The following is a 13,101-nucleotide window of genomic DNA, read 5'->3' as shown; positions in this document are numbered from 1 at the left end:
CAAACTGGTGCAGCCACTATGGAAAACAGCATGGAGATTCCTCAAAAAATTAAATATAGAACTACCATATGACCCAGCTATCCCACTCGTGGGTGTCTATCCAAAGAGCTTGAAGTCAGCAATTCCAAAAGTCCTATGCACCCTAATGTTCATTGCAGCATTATTTACAATAACTGAGACATGGAAGCAACCTAAGTGCCCATCAACAGATGATTGGATAAAGAAGATGTGGTATATATATACATGAGGGGATACTACTCAGCTGTAAAGCAGAAAAAAATCATCCCATTTGCAACAACATGGATGGACCTTGAGGGAATTATGTTAAGTGAAATAAGCCAGATAGACAAGGACAATCTCTGTATGACTCCACTCATATGAGAATTTAAAAATGTAGACAAAGAGAACAGATTAGTGGATACCAGGGCAAAGATGGGGTGGGGGGTGGGCACAAAGTGTGAAGGGCTGCACATACAAAACGACTGACAAACAATAATGTACAACTGAAATTTCATGAACTCAATAAAAATTAAAATAAAATATGTATATATATATATATATATATATATATATATATATATATATATATAAAACACTTGTAAATATCTATGCACCCAACACAGGAGCACCTAAATATATGAACCAATTATTAACAAACATAAGAGGAGAAATAGACAGTAACACAATAATAGTAGGGGACTTTAACACTTCACTTACACCAATGGATAGATCATCCAAACAGAAGATCAATAAGGAAACACTTGCCTTAAAGGACACATTAGACCAGATGGACTTAGTAGATATATACAGAACATTCCATTCAAAAACCACACAATACGCATTCTTTTCAAATGCCCATGGAACATTCTCCAGGATTGATCACATATTAGACCACAAAACAAGTCTCAATAAATTTAAGAAGACTGAAATAATACCATGCATCTTTTCTGACCACAAAGGTATGAAAGTGAAAATCAACTCCAGAAAGAAAACCAGAAAAGCCACAAAACTGTGGCGATTGAACAAAATGCTTCTGAACAATGATTGAGTCAATGAAGAAATCAGTGAAGAAATCAAAAAATTCCTGGAGACAAATGAAAATGAAACCTGACAAGCCAAAATCTGTGGGATACAGCAAAATCAGTTCTACGAGGGAAGTTTACAGCAATTCAGGCCTACCTCAACAAAGAAGAAAAATCCCAAATAGGCAATCTCAAAGTGCACCTAAAGGAACTGGAAAAAGAACAGCAAACAAAGCCCAAAATCAGCATAAAAGAAATAATAAAAATCAGAGCAGAAATAAATGAATTAGAGACTAAAAAGCAATAGAAAAAATTAATGAAAGCAACAGATGGTTCTTCAAAAGATAAAAGAAAATTGACAAACCCTTAGCTACACTCACCAAGAAAAAAACAGAGAAGGCTCAGATAAATAAAATCAGAAAAGAAAGAGGAGAGATTACAATAGAGACCTCAGAAATACAAAAGATAATAAGAATACTATGAAAAGCTACAGGCCAACAAATTGGATAATGTAGAAGAAATGGATTAATTCTTAGAAACATACAACCTTCCAAAACTGGACCAAGAAGATGTAGAAAATTTGAATAGACCGAACACTAGTAAGGAGATCGAAACAGCAATCAAAAACCTCCTAAAAGGTAAAAGTCCAGGACCAGATGGCTTCTCTGGTGAGTTCTACCAAACATTCAAAGAAGACTTAATACTTAGCGTTCTCAAATTCCTCCAAAAAAATTGAAGAGGAGGGGAGGCTTCCTAACTCCTTCTAAGAAGCCAACATTATCCTGATACCAAAGCCAGACAAGGACAACACAACAAAAGAAAATTACAGGCCATTATCACTGAAGAACATCAATGCAAAAATCCTCACCAAAATACTAGTAAATGGAATACAACAATACATTACAAAGATCATACATCATAATCAAGTGGGTTTCATTCCAGGGATGCAGGGATGGTTCAACCTCTGCAAATCTATCAAAGTGATACACCACATTAACACAATGAAGAATAAAAATCACATGATCATCTCAATAGATGCAGAGAAAGCATTTGAAAAGATACAGCATCCATTTATGATAAAAATCTAAATAAAATGAGTATAGAAGGAAATTACCTCAACATAATAAAGGCAATATATGACAAACCCACATCAAATGTCATTCTCAATGCAGAAAAACTGAAAGCTATAGCTCTAAGAACAGGAAGCAGACAAGGATGCCCACTGTCACCACTCTCACTTAACATAGTATTGGAAGTCCTAGCCCGAGCAATCAGGCAAGAAAAAGAAATAAAAGGGATCCCCATTGGAAAAGAAGTGAAACTGTCACTCTTTGCAGACGACATGATTTTATATCTAGAAAACCCTAAAGAGTCCACTAAAAAACTTTTAGCAATAATAAAGGAATACAGCCAAGTTGTGGGATACAAAATCAATGTACAAAAATCGGTTTCATTTCTATACACTAACCACGAAGTAGCACAAAGAGAAATTAAGAATACAATCCCATTTACAACTGCAACAAAAAGAATAAAATACCTAGGAATAAACTTAACCAAAGAGGTGAAAGATCTGTGCACTTAAAACTATAAAACATTGTTGAAAGAAATCGAAGAAGACACAAAGAAATGGAAAGATAATCCTTGCTCTTGGATTGGAAGAATTAACACCGTTAAAACGTCCATACTTCCTAAAGCAATCTATAGATTCAACACAATCTCTATCAAAGATCCAACAACATTTTTTACAGAAATAGAACAAAGAACCCTAAAATTTATGTGGAACAACAAAAGACCCCAAATAGCCAACGGATTCCTGAGGAAAAAGAACAAAGCTGGAGGTATCACACTCCCTTATTTCAAATTATACTACAAAGCCCTAGTAAACAAAACAGCATGGTACTGGCACAAAAACAGACACACAGATCAATGGAAGAAAAGTGAGAGCCCAGAAGTAAACCCAGACGTTTATGGACAGCTAATATTCGACAAGGGAACCAAGAGCATATGAGGGAGAAAGGAGAGTCTCTTCAATAAATGGTGTTGGGAAAACTGGACAGCCACATGCAAAAGAATGAAAGTAGACCATTCCCTTACATCATGCACAAAAATCAACTCAAAATGGATTAAAGACTTGAATGTAAGACCCAAAACCATGAGACTTCTAGAAGAAAACATAGGCAGTACGCTCTATGACAATTGTCTGAGCAGCATATTTTCAAGTCACATGTCTGACCGGGCAAGGGAAACAAAAGAAAAAATGAACAAATGGGAGTACATCAAACTAAAAAGCTTCTGCACAGCAAAGGAAACCATCAACAAAACGAAAAGAGAACCTAACAATTGGGAGAAGCTATTTGCAAACCATAATTCAAATAAGGGGTTAATATCCAAAATATACAGAGAACACATACAGCTCAACAACAAAAAAAACCAAAAATCCAATTAGAACATGGGCAAAAGATGTGAACAGAGATTTCTCCAAAGAAGATATATGGATGGCCAACAGGCATATGAAAAGATACTCAACATCATTAGCTATCAGGCAAATGCAAATCAAAACTACAATGAGGTATCACCGGACTCCGATCAGAATGGCTATAATTAACAAGACAGGAAAAACAAATGTTGGAGAGGGTGTGGAGAGAAGGGAACCCTTGTTCACTGCTGGTGGTAGTGCAAACTGGTGCAGCCACTATGGAAAGCAGTTTGGAGTATCCTCAGAAAATTAAGGATAGATCTACCATATGACCCAGCTATTCCACTGCTGGGTATTATCCAAAGAACTTGAAAACACAAAGGCATAAAGATACTTGCACCCCTATGTTCATTGCAGCATTATACACAATAGCCAAGACTTGGAAGCAACCTAGGTGCCCATCAAGGGACGAATGGATAAAGATGGGGTATTTATACACGATGGACTACTACTCAGCCATAAGAAATGACAAAATCCGGCTATCTGTGACAACATGGATGGACCTTGAGGGTATTATGCTGAGTGAAATAAGTCAGAGGGAGAAAGTCAAATACCATATGATCTCAAACATACGTAGAAGATAAAAACAAAAACCAAAAAAAACACATAGAATTGGACATTGGATTGGTAGTTACCTTTGGGGAAGCAGGGAGGGAGGAGGGAAAAGGGATGATTAGGCTCACATGTGAGGGGATGGACTATAATTAGTGTTCAGGTAGTGAACATGATGTAATGTACACCGAATTCAAAATATGATGTACATCTGACAAAAAAAGAAAATGTGATATATATGCATAATGGAATACTACTCAGCCATAAGAAATGACAATATCCGGCTATTTGTGACAACATGGATGGACCATGAGGATATTATGCTAAGTGAAATGTTAAAGTGTGAAAGTCAAACACTGTATGATCTCACTCATAATTAGAAGATAAAACAACAACAAACAAACACATAACAACAGGTATTGGATTGGTGGTTATCACAGGGGAAGGGGGAGGAGGGGAGGGCAAAAGGGGTGATTAGGCTCACATGTGAGGTGATGGACTATAATTAATTTTTGCGTTGTCAACATGATGCAATCTACACAAAATTCAAAATGTGTGTATATATATATACTTCCATGTTTATTACAATATTATTCACAATATCCCAGATATGAAAATAAGTTCTGTTTATTGCACAGAAAATATTTACAATTGCGATAGCACTGGATTTCTCAGTTGCAATAGTCAATATCAGAAGACAAAGGAGTGATACCCTTAAAATCATGAGGAAAATTATTTTCAACCTAAAAGTCTCAACTTAACCGAACATCCCTCAAGTGGGGTCATAAAATAATGTCATTTTCATACATGTAAGTTCTCAAAAAATTTTCCTTCCGTGTACCTTGTTTAGGGATCTGTTGTAGGATATACTCCGCTAAAATGAGAGTAAACAAGAAAGAGAAAGGCTGGGGGTGCAGACATCAAGTGATCCAGGGAGGAGTATTTGTGGTGGTGAAACATCCCGGGAGGAGCTCTGTGCAGCTAAGCTCCAGGAAACCAGTGTGTGTAGGAGCAGGAGGACAGAGGCTACATTAGGGATGGCCTACGAAGAAGATTTGGAGAATTCTGAAGTAGTCACAAGATCCAGAGGATATTTATCAGTAGGGAACTTATACAATATGGCAGAGGAGAAAACTAAGCAAACAAATCAACCTGAGACCTGATTAATTCCAGGGGAAAAAAAAGAACATTAAAATGGCATGTTAAAAGAAATGTACCCAGAATGCTACTAATGTCTTTAATGTTATTTTATACCATCTTAATATAAAAATTGAACATTAGTTTGACAAAACCAGTGGAGCTACAATTTTATTGGAATGATGAGATAAAAGTATGTGCATGTTTGTACGGCCAGGAGAGTGGGAAGGACCTAAATCCACATTACTGGCAGTCAAACCTGTATCAGTTATTTATCTTTGGGTTCTCAACTCCAAACCCACCATGCTTGTTCTGCCCCTTGATCCTGGGGCTGGATCTCCACAAACTAGTCACTCTGAATTCATTACAAGTTTGTTTCATTTTCCTCCTAAGTGAATAACCGGAAAGAGATTGAAAAGAGAAAAGAAGAGGAAACAAAATTCTCTGCTTATTCCTGGTTCCTTCTTAGTCTTCCAACAATTCAACACCTATGTAACTAATTCCTTGTGTTAATTTCCCTGTTTTTGAAAAAAAAAAAAACTATTAGGTTACTCTTTATGTGTAACCATACTACATTTAAGCCATGTGAAGGAAAAGGCTTTTTATTCTCCACTATACTATAATCTTGCCCCTAGTATAGTACTTGATGTTTAATAAAATTAAATGAAATGGTGGGGCTGGCCCCATGGCCGAGTGGTTAAGTTCACGCGTTCCGCTGCAGGCAACCCAGTGTTTTGTTGGTTCGAAGCCTGGGCGCGGACATGGCACTGCTCATCAGACCACGCTGAGGCAGCGTCCCACATGCCACAACTAGAAGGACCCACAACGAAGAATATACAACTATGTACGGGGGGACTTTGGGGAGAAAAAGGAAAAAAATAAAATCTTTAAAAAAAATTAAATTAAATGGTTTTGTAGGATAACATAGAGTGTTTTATTACTATGGCTTATATTATATACAACAATGCACTTTCTGCATTTTATTTTTAATTGTATATTTAATGATTCATGTTTTTCAACAAAATAAGAAATACAGTTATTATTTGCTTATTTGATAATTTAAAGTTATTTTTCTTGCTTTTTTTAGAGAGACAAGTTAGTATACATTTGTAAATTCAGTATATATGGACCCATACACTATGTGTATTATGTGTTTATTGATCATGATCAAGTCATTTCTTCATCACTACAGTGTGGATATCTGTTTGAAATTAAAAGTATTGAAATGTGTTTCTTTTACACAGATTTCCAATTGATGGGAGTAGGCATAATTCAAACCATAAAACTCCTGGAGGAAAACACAGGCAGTAAGTACTTTGACATCAGTCTTAGCAATGTTTTTTTTTTTTTTATCTGACTCCAAAAGCAAGGGAAGCAAAAGCAAAAATAAACAAATTGGATTTTGTCTAACTAAAAGGCTAGTGCACAGTGAAGGAAACCATCAGCAAAATGAAACTGCAATCTACTGAATGAAACAGGATATTTGCAAATGATATATCTAATAAGGGGTTAACATACAAAATATATAAAGAACTCATACAACTCAATTAAAAAATACAATAGATTGTTTTAAAAACGGTAAAGGTCTTGAATAGAATTTTTTCCAAAGAAGATATATAGATGACCAACAGACACGTGAAAAGATGCAAACATCACTAATCATCAGGGAAATGCAAATCAAAACCATAGTCAGGTAGCACCTCACACCTTCCAGAATGGCTATTATCAAAAAGACAACAAATAACAACTGTTGGCAAGGATGTGTAGAAAAAGGAAACTTTGTACACTGTTAGTGGGAAAGTAAGTTGGTGCAGCCACTATGGAAAACATTACAGAGGTTCCTCAAAAAATTAAAAATAGGACTACCATGGGATTCAGCAATTCTACTTAGTATTTATTTGAAGAAAATGAAAATACTATTCAAAAACTTACATGTACCCCTATGTTCATTGCAACATTATTTACAGTAGCCAAGATATGGAAGCAACATAAGTGTCCATTGATGGATTAATGGATAAAGAAGATGTGAGATATATATTACTCAGCTATGAAAAAAGAAGGAAAGCTTGCCATTTGTGATAATATAGGTGGACTTAGAGGATATTATGCTAAGTGAAATAAGTCAGAGAAAGATAAATGCTGCATGATTTCACTTATACGTAGAATCCAAAAGCAAAACAATTAAACAAACAAAACAAAATAGAAAAATTCATAGATGCAAAGAACAAACTGGTGGTTGCCAGAGGGGAGGGAAGTGACAGATTGGTGAAATAGGTTAATGGAGATTAAAATATTTAAGATTTCAGTTATAAAATAAGTACATGATGGGGATGTAAAGTATAGCAGAGGGAATTTAGTCAAAAGTATATTAACTTTGTACAGTGACAGATTGTTCCTAGATTTGTTGTGATGAACACTTTATAATGTATTGAAACATTAAGTCACTATGTTGTACACTTGAAAGTAATATCATATTATACATCATCTATACTTCAATAAAAAAAACACCAATAACACTTGTATAGGAAATCCTTGGTTGCATAATCTGAAAACTTTTAGGAAAAAAACAGTTGAGAGTATTAAAAAAACCAAAACATTTTATTGTACCTTGCTGATTGCTTCTAGAGTGGTATGGAGTGAAAACAAGACAGAATATGTAAGGACTAGGGTCTGATGGAGATGCACACGTAAGTATAATGTGCTAATAGCTCACACTTCAGGACTCTTATAGAGAACCGCTAAGAATGTCAATGTTGCAACTGATCCTTCCCCTATCAGTGTGGTGGATGTTGTGATGAGCCAATTGTTTCTATGGGGAGTCCAGGCACCTGAGGATAGAAAACTCTTCATATCCCATAGGACTCACACTCTAGAGCTTGAACCCTTGATCCAGAATGTAATCTGGGAACCAGGGGCAAAAATATCGACTATAGAGGCCAGCCTGGTGGTGCAGCAGTTAAGTTCACAGGTTCTGCTTCGGTGGCCTGGGGTTCGCTGGTTCAGATCCCGGGTGCGGACATGGCACGGGTTGGCAAGCCATGCTGCGGTAGGTGACCCACATATAAAATAGAGGAAGATGGGCATGGATGTTAGGTCAGGGCCAGTCTTCCTCAGCAAAAAAGAGGAGGATTGGCAGCAGCTGTTAGCTCAGGGCTAATCTTCCTCAAAAAAGAATACTGACTATAGTGCTGATGATAACAACTAAAACCAGAACTATGAGTCAGGAAAAAGCTGCACTTATAGTTCACATTTAATGCTAGTGAAAATAAAGAAACTGAGTCACAAAGAGGTTAAGTGACTTGCCTAAGACCATAAGTGATGGAATTGGAGTTGAAACAGCTCATTCGTGGTCTTAAACTCAGAATATTGTTTCTGATAATGACAATGATGTCAACCAAAAATTTGCTCAATGCAGAAAATATTTAATGACAAAAAGAAAAACAAAATCAACATCAGTCCTTCAAAGGTGTCTTTAATATCCTTTTGTTGTAGTTTCTTTCACTTGTTTTATTTCCTTAATCATACATGCTGTTTTAAGGAACACTAAGGACATATTGTGTAGTTTTAGATTAATGCCACGCTAACTATATACAAGGTGGCAGTTGGATGATACCAAATTGGTCCCCTAGTAACACCTACTGGAGGTCAACATAGAATCTGAAAATAACCCCTTGGGGACTTTTTTTTAGTGTACAGATTTCTCCCCCCTGTGGAAACAGATCATCAAGCCAAGGGATAAGTGGAGATAAATATAAAATCTCAGATACATTCACTAATGGCTACAAGTTCAGCATCTGAGGTAGATGCCACTTAATCAGTCACAAAAGGCTCCTAGTGAGAGCTGTGCCTTGAGAAGACACGGAAGAATGCCAAGAGACGAGATGACAAAGGCAGAACATCTTTTACCTCAAGAAGCAACAGTCACAGACTCAGAAAATCTCTGTTGTAAGAAGCCTCTCCCCTTTCTTGATTTTTGATTAACTCTTAACAAAACAGGAAGCTGTGGTACAGAGAGGTTAGGTGATATGTCCAAGGATACACAGCCCAGAAATTTAAAAAAAAAACAAGATTCAAACACCAATGAGTAACTTCAAGTCTCTGATCTTAAGACCTCTTTAATTTTCACCTGAAATTGGTGTTACAGGTTAGAAGTAATTAAAAAAACTAAACGTGAATAGGAAAACCCCATAAAAATAAGATCAAATGCTGACCAATCACTTATTGGACATAAACAAAGGTATAAGTCAGAAAATTTTAATAAAATCTATTGTAACACAAAGGATGTTCACTGAGTATAACTCAGGACTTACAGTATGGAGATTGTTCCACACTAAGTGGGAATCCAACTTGTCACCAGAGAAGCCATCACAAAGACCAGATTAAAGACTGGATGTATTGTTGGGGGTGTCTTTAACTCCTAAATTTAAATAATTAATATGTTGAAGTTACAGGTTATCTCAGGACTGAAAATCACACCATATTATAAAAAAAGCTCCAAAGCAGCATGAATATTGGTTATACAACCTTTAATTTCAAAAAGACAACAATTCATTGAAACAAACAATAGTGAACATCTATTACATGCTGGAAAATTTAGGTGCTGGAAAATCATAAATGAAGATAACATCTTTCACACACATAAGGAATTCTAAGTCTGTAGAACTAGTGGTAGTTTTTTCTGTTATGCTTGTCACTGTTGTTACCATACTTAATTGTAGGTGGCATGTTGCATGCAAACTCTTTGTTAGACAACGGAATGAGTGCACTTACTGTACTGTCTGACAAACATGCTTCTGCTAAAGGCATACATCAATCCTAAGTGAGGTTCCTAAGACTACCCTACAATGCTAATCTCTTTTTCATTTACTCACCTGCTCTCCAAAACAACTCTCATATTTTCTCCAAGTTTTACCAATCCTCCCTGTCCTACTGTCCACGAACAAAAGCCATCCAGGATTCTAATTGCACTGAGAAAATAGAAGCTATCAGAAGAGAACTTATTTGTGTCACATATGGTGTACTTTACCTCCTGCTACAGTCAAGGTATTGGCTATGTTCACATGAAAAATCAACCTTGCCCTTCTAAATTGGTTTCTATCTGCCACACTCAAAGGTCACCCCTCTGGAAGAAGCTTTCTCCATTTATAATCTATCATCATTTACTCTTTGTGTAGAGTCACTTCCTTAACCATATCTAAATCTCATGAGAAAACAAAACACATTGATATGATATGCTCTTCTAGCTACTGCTCCATTTCTTTGTTCTCAAGTACAAAAAAAAAAGATTAATACAAACTGTACTTATATTGTATCTTGCCCACTTTCTCCCTCCCCAATTTTACTATGAATCCTCTCTGAGCACAACTCCATTGAAATTGCTCTTACTAAGGTCACAAGTGATTTCGATGTTGCCAAATGTGATGGTCAACTCTCAGTTCTCATTATAATTCAACAGAATCTGCACCTGTTGCAGTTGATTGCACTTTCCATCTTTGAACAGTTTCTTCCCATGTATCTGAGATATTGCTTCTTACCCAACAATCTGAATCTCTTGTATCACTTACTTCTCAACTAAACACAGTTGCCTCAGGTCTCAGTCTCAAAACTTTCCTCTTACCTAAGTGATCTCAACTGATTGTATGTCCTTCAAGATCCCCTCTACTCTAAAGACTACCAGAACTACACCTTTAGGCCAGAATTCTAAACTGAATCCCAGTTGGCTTCACATATCTCATAAGCATTTCAAATGTGTCTCGAGAACTAAATTCCTGGTTTCTCTTATGTAATCCTCCTGTTCTAGAAATTTTCAAAATCTCAGTAAATAGAAATTTCATTTTCCTTTTGCTTGAGCCCAAAACATCGAATTATCTCTCATTCTCCATTCTTTCCTAACAGATGTGATCTAAATGTTTTCCCATTGGAATATTTTCCATGGAATATTTATCCATGAATATTTAGCTTTCCACAAGCTAAACATTGTTGTGTCACTACTCTAATCAATCCATCTTTGTCTCTCATTTAAAGTGTCCTAAGTTGCCTTCCTGCATTCAGCCTAGCTCCCTGCTCTATTTTACACACTGTAGACACACTGATCCTTTTAGCAATGTACATCTTATCAAGTTACACCTCTACAGAATACTCTTCAAGTGCTTCCCGTCTCACTCTGAACCAAACTAAAAATGCATCCAAGTCCTGCTGTTGAGTCACACAGAGTTGTGCAATGTACACTTTCTTCCCATACACTCCACCCTTCCTAGAACGCTGGTGTTAAAATAACATGGAAGGAGACACAGTAGTGCTCTTTGATGTTGACTATCAGAGTCAGTTCTCTTTGAATAAGTATGCAATGCTTCACATTCAATATTCATAGTCAGTTTAGTTAAGCTCAATCACTATTTACTGTGGCCTAGTATTTGACAGTCACTATTTTCTGCAGAATTTTTGACAAAAACTTTGTAGCTTTCTTTAACCATGACTTATATGCGAAGAGGACGTAGAAGGAGTTGCTGTGAACTCTAATATCTCCTCTTCCTCTTCTCTTTGAAAAAAAAGTCTTTCCATGCTCAATGAAACATCTTTGCTTCCTTCTTCCTGAGAGCAAGAAACAAGACAAGGTAAATCCTCTTAATCGTCAATTGTAAATAATCTTTGATAGCTTACCAAATAGTCTCGTGTGAAACAGGACACACAGAGGTGTTCTCAGGAAGACTATTTTCACAGTATTGAATCCCTAAGCATCACTTGTGGATACTTTCTGAGAAGATGAGCATCGTGACAATAATTTTTTAAATGCCCCCATGACGTCCTTGTTTCTGAGGCTGTAGATGAGAGGATTGAGCATGGGTGTGAAGACGGCATAGAAGGCTGACACCATCTTGTCCTGTTCAGGGGTGTGGAGTGACTGGGGCAGCACGTAAGTGTAGAAGGCAGCCCCGTAGAAAATGCTGACTACAGTCAAGTGGGAAGAACAAGTGGTAAAGGCCTTTTTTTGGCCTTCAGCAGAGCGCATGTGGTAGACCGTTAACAAGATGACAGAGTAGGAAGTTGAGATAATAGAGATGGGGATGAGGAACATGAGTACACAGCAGATGTACATCAGGGTTTCATACAAGGATGTGTCAGCACAGGCCAGTCTGAGAACTGCAGGGATCTCACAGAAGAAGTGGTTGATACTGCGGGAGCCTCAGTAGGGGACATTCATTGTAATAGGGGTGAGCAGGAAGCCATCCAGTGACCCACCAAACCAAGCACCAGAAGCCAGGAGAAGACACACCCTGCGGTTCATCAGGACTGGGTAGCTAAGAGGGTTACAGACAGCCACGTAGCGGTCATAGGCCGTGAGGCCCAAGAGGAAGAACTCTGAGCCAATCATGGTCAAGTAGAGGAAGATCTGGATGCCACAGGCCACAAAGGAAATGGCCTTCTCTTTAGAAGCCATGTCAACCAGCAGTTTTTGGAGAGTGGTACAAATGAAAAAGGTGTCCATGATGGACAGCTGGCTGAGCAGAAAGTACATGGGAGTGTGGAGCCGGGTGTCCACCTGAATCAAGACTATCATGACCAAATTTGCAGTTACAGCCACCATGAAAATAGCAAAAATAACAGCAAAGATAATCCCTGTAGCTTCACTGTTCACCAGAAGCCCCAGGAGGATAAAGTCAGAGGATGCAGTACCGTTCTTCATTGACATTGCCTATGGCAGCTCCAGGGGAGCAGGAAGCCACAAAGACTAGGAAGGAAATGGAGAGAAAACACTTTCTATATGAGAGAAACTCACAACCAGAGGTCACTGGTTAGGATGAAATTTTCCAAGGCAGAATGCTGGAGAAAAACAAATAGACCAAGAGACACATCATAATTCAGTAACTATAGATCTATTTCTCTTTGTTGGAGAACAATCCTTTTTATATTGTG

General features: G+C 37.2%; 1 pseudogene; it reads right to left on the bottom strand.

Moving 5' to 3' along the window:
* Positions 1–11,917: 11,917 nt before the first annotated feature.
* LOC138922894 (olfactory receptor 2T11-like) lies at positions 11,918–12,877 on the bottom strand (annotated as a pseudogene).
* Positions 12,878–13,101: the final 224 nt, after the last annotated feature.

Source organism: Equus caballus, unplaced genomic scaffold (assembly GCF_041296265.1).
Source record: "Equus caballus isolate H_3958 breed thoroughbred unplaced genomic scaffold, TB-T2T haplotype1-0000016, whole genome shotgun sequence".
Taxonomy (NCBI): domain Eukaryota; kingdom Metazoa; phylum Chordata; class Mammalia; order Perissodactyla; family Equidae; genus Equus; species Equus caballus.
This window is presented reverse-complemented; position numbering and strand designations above follow the sequence as displayed.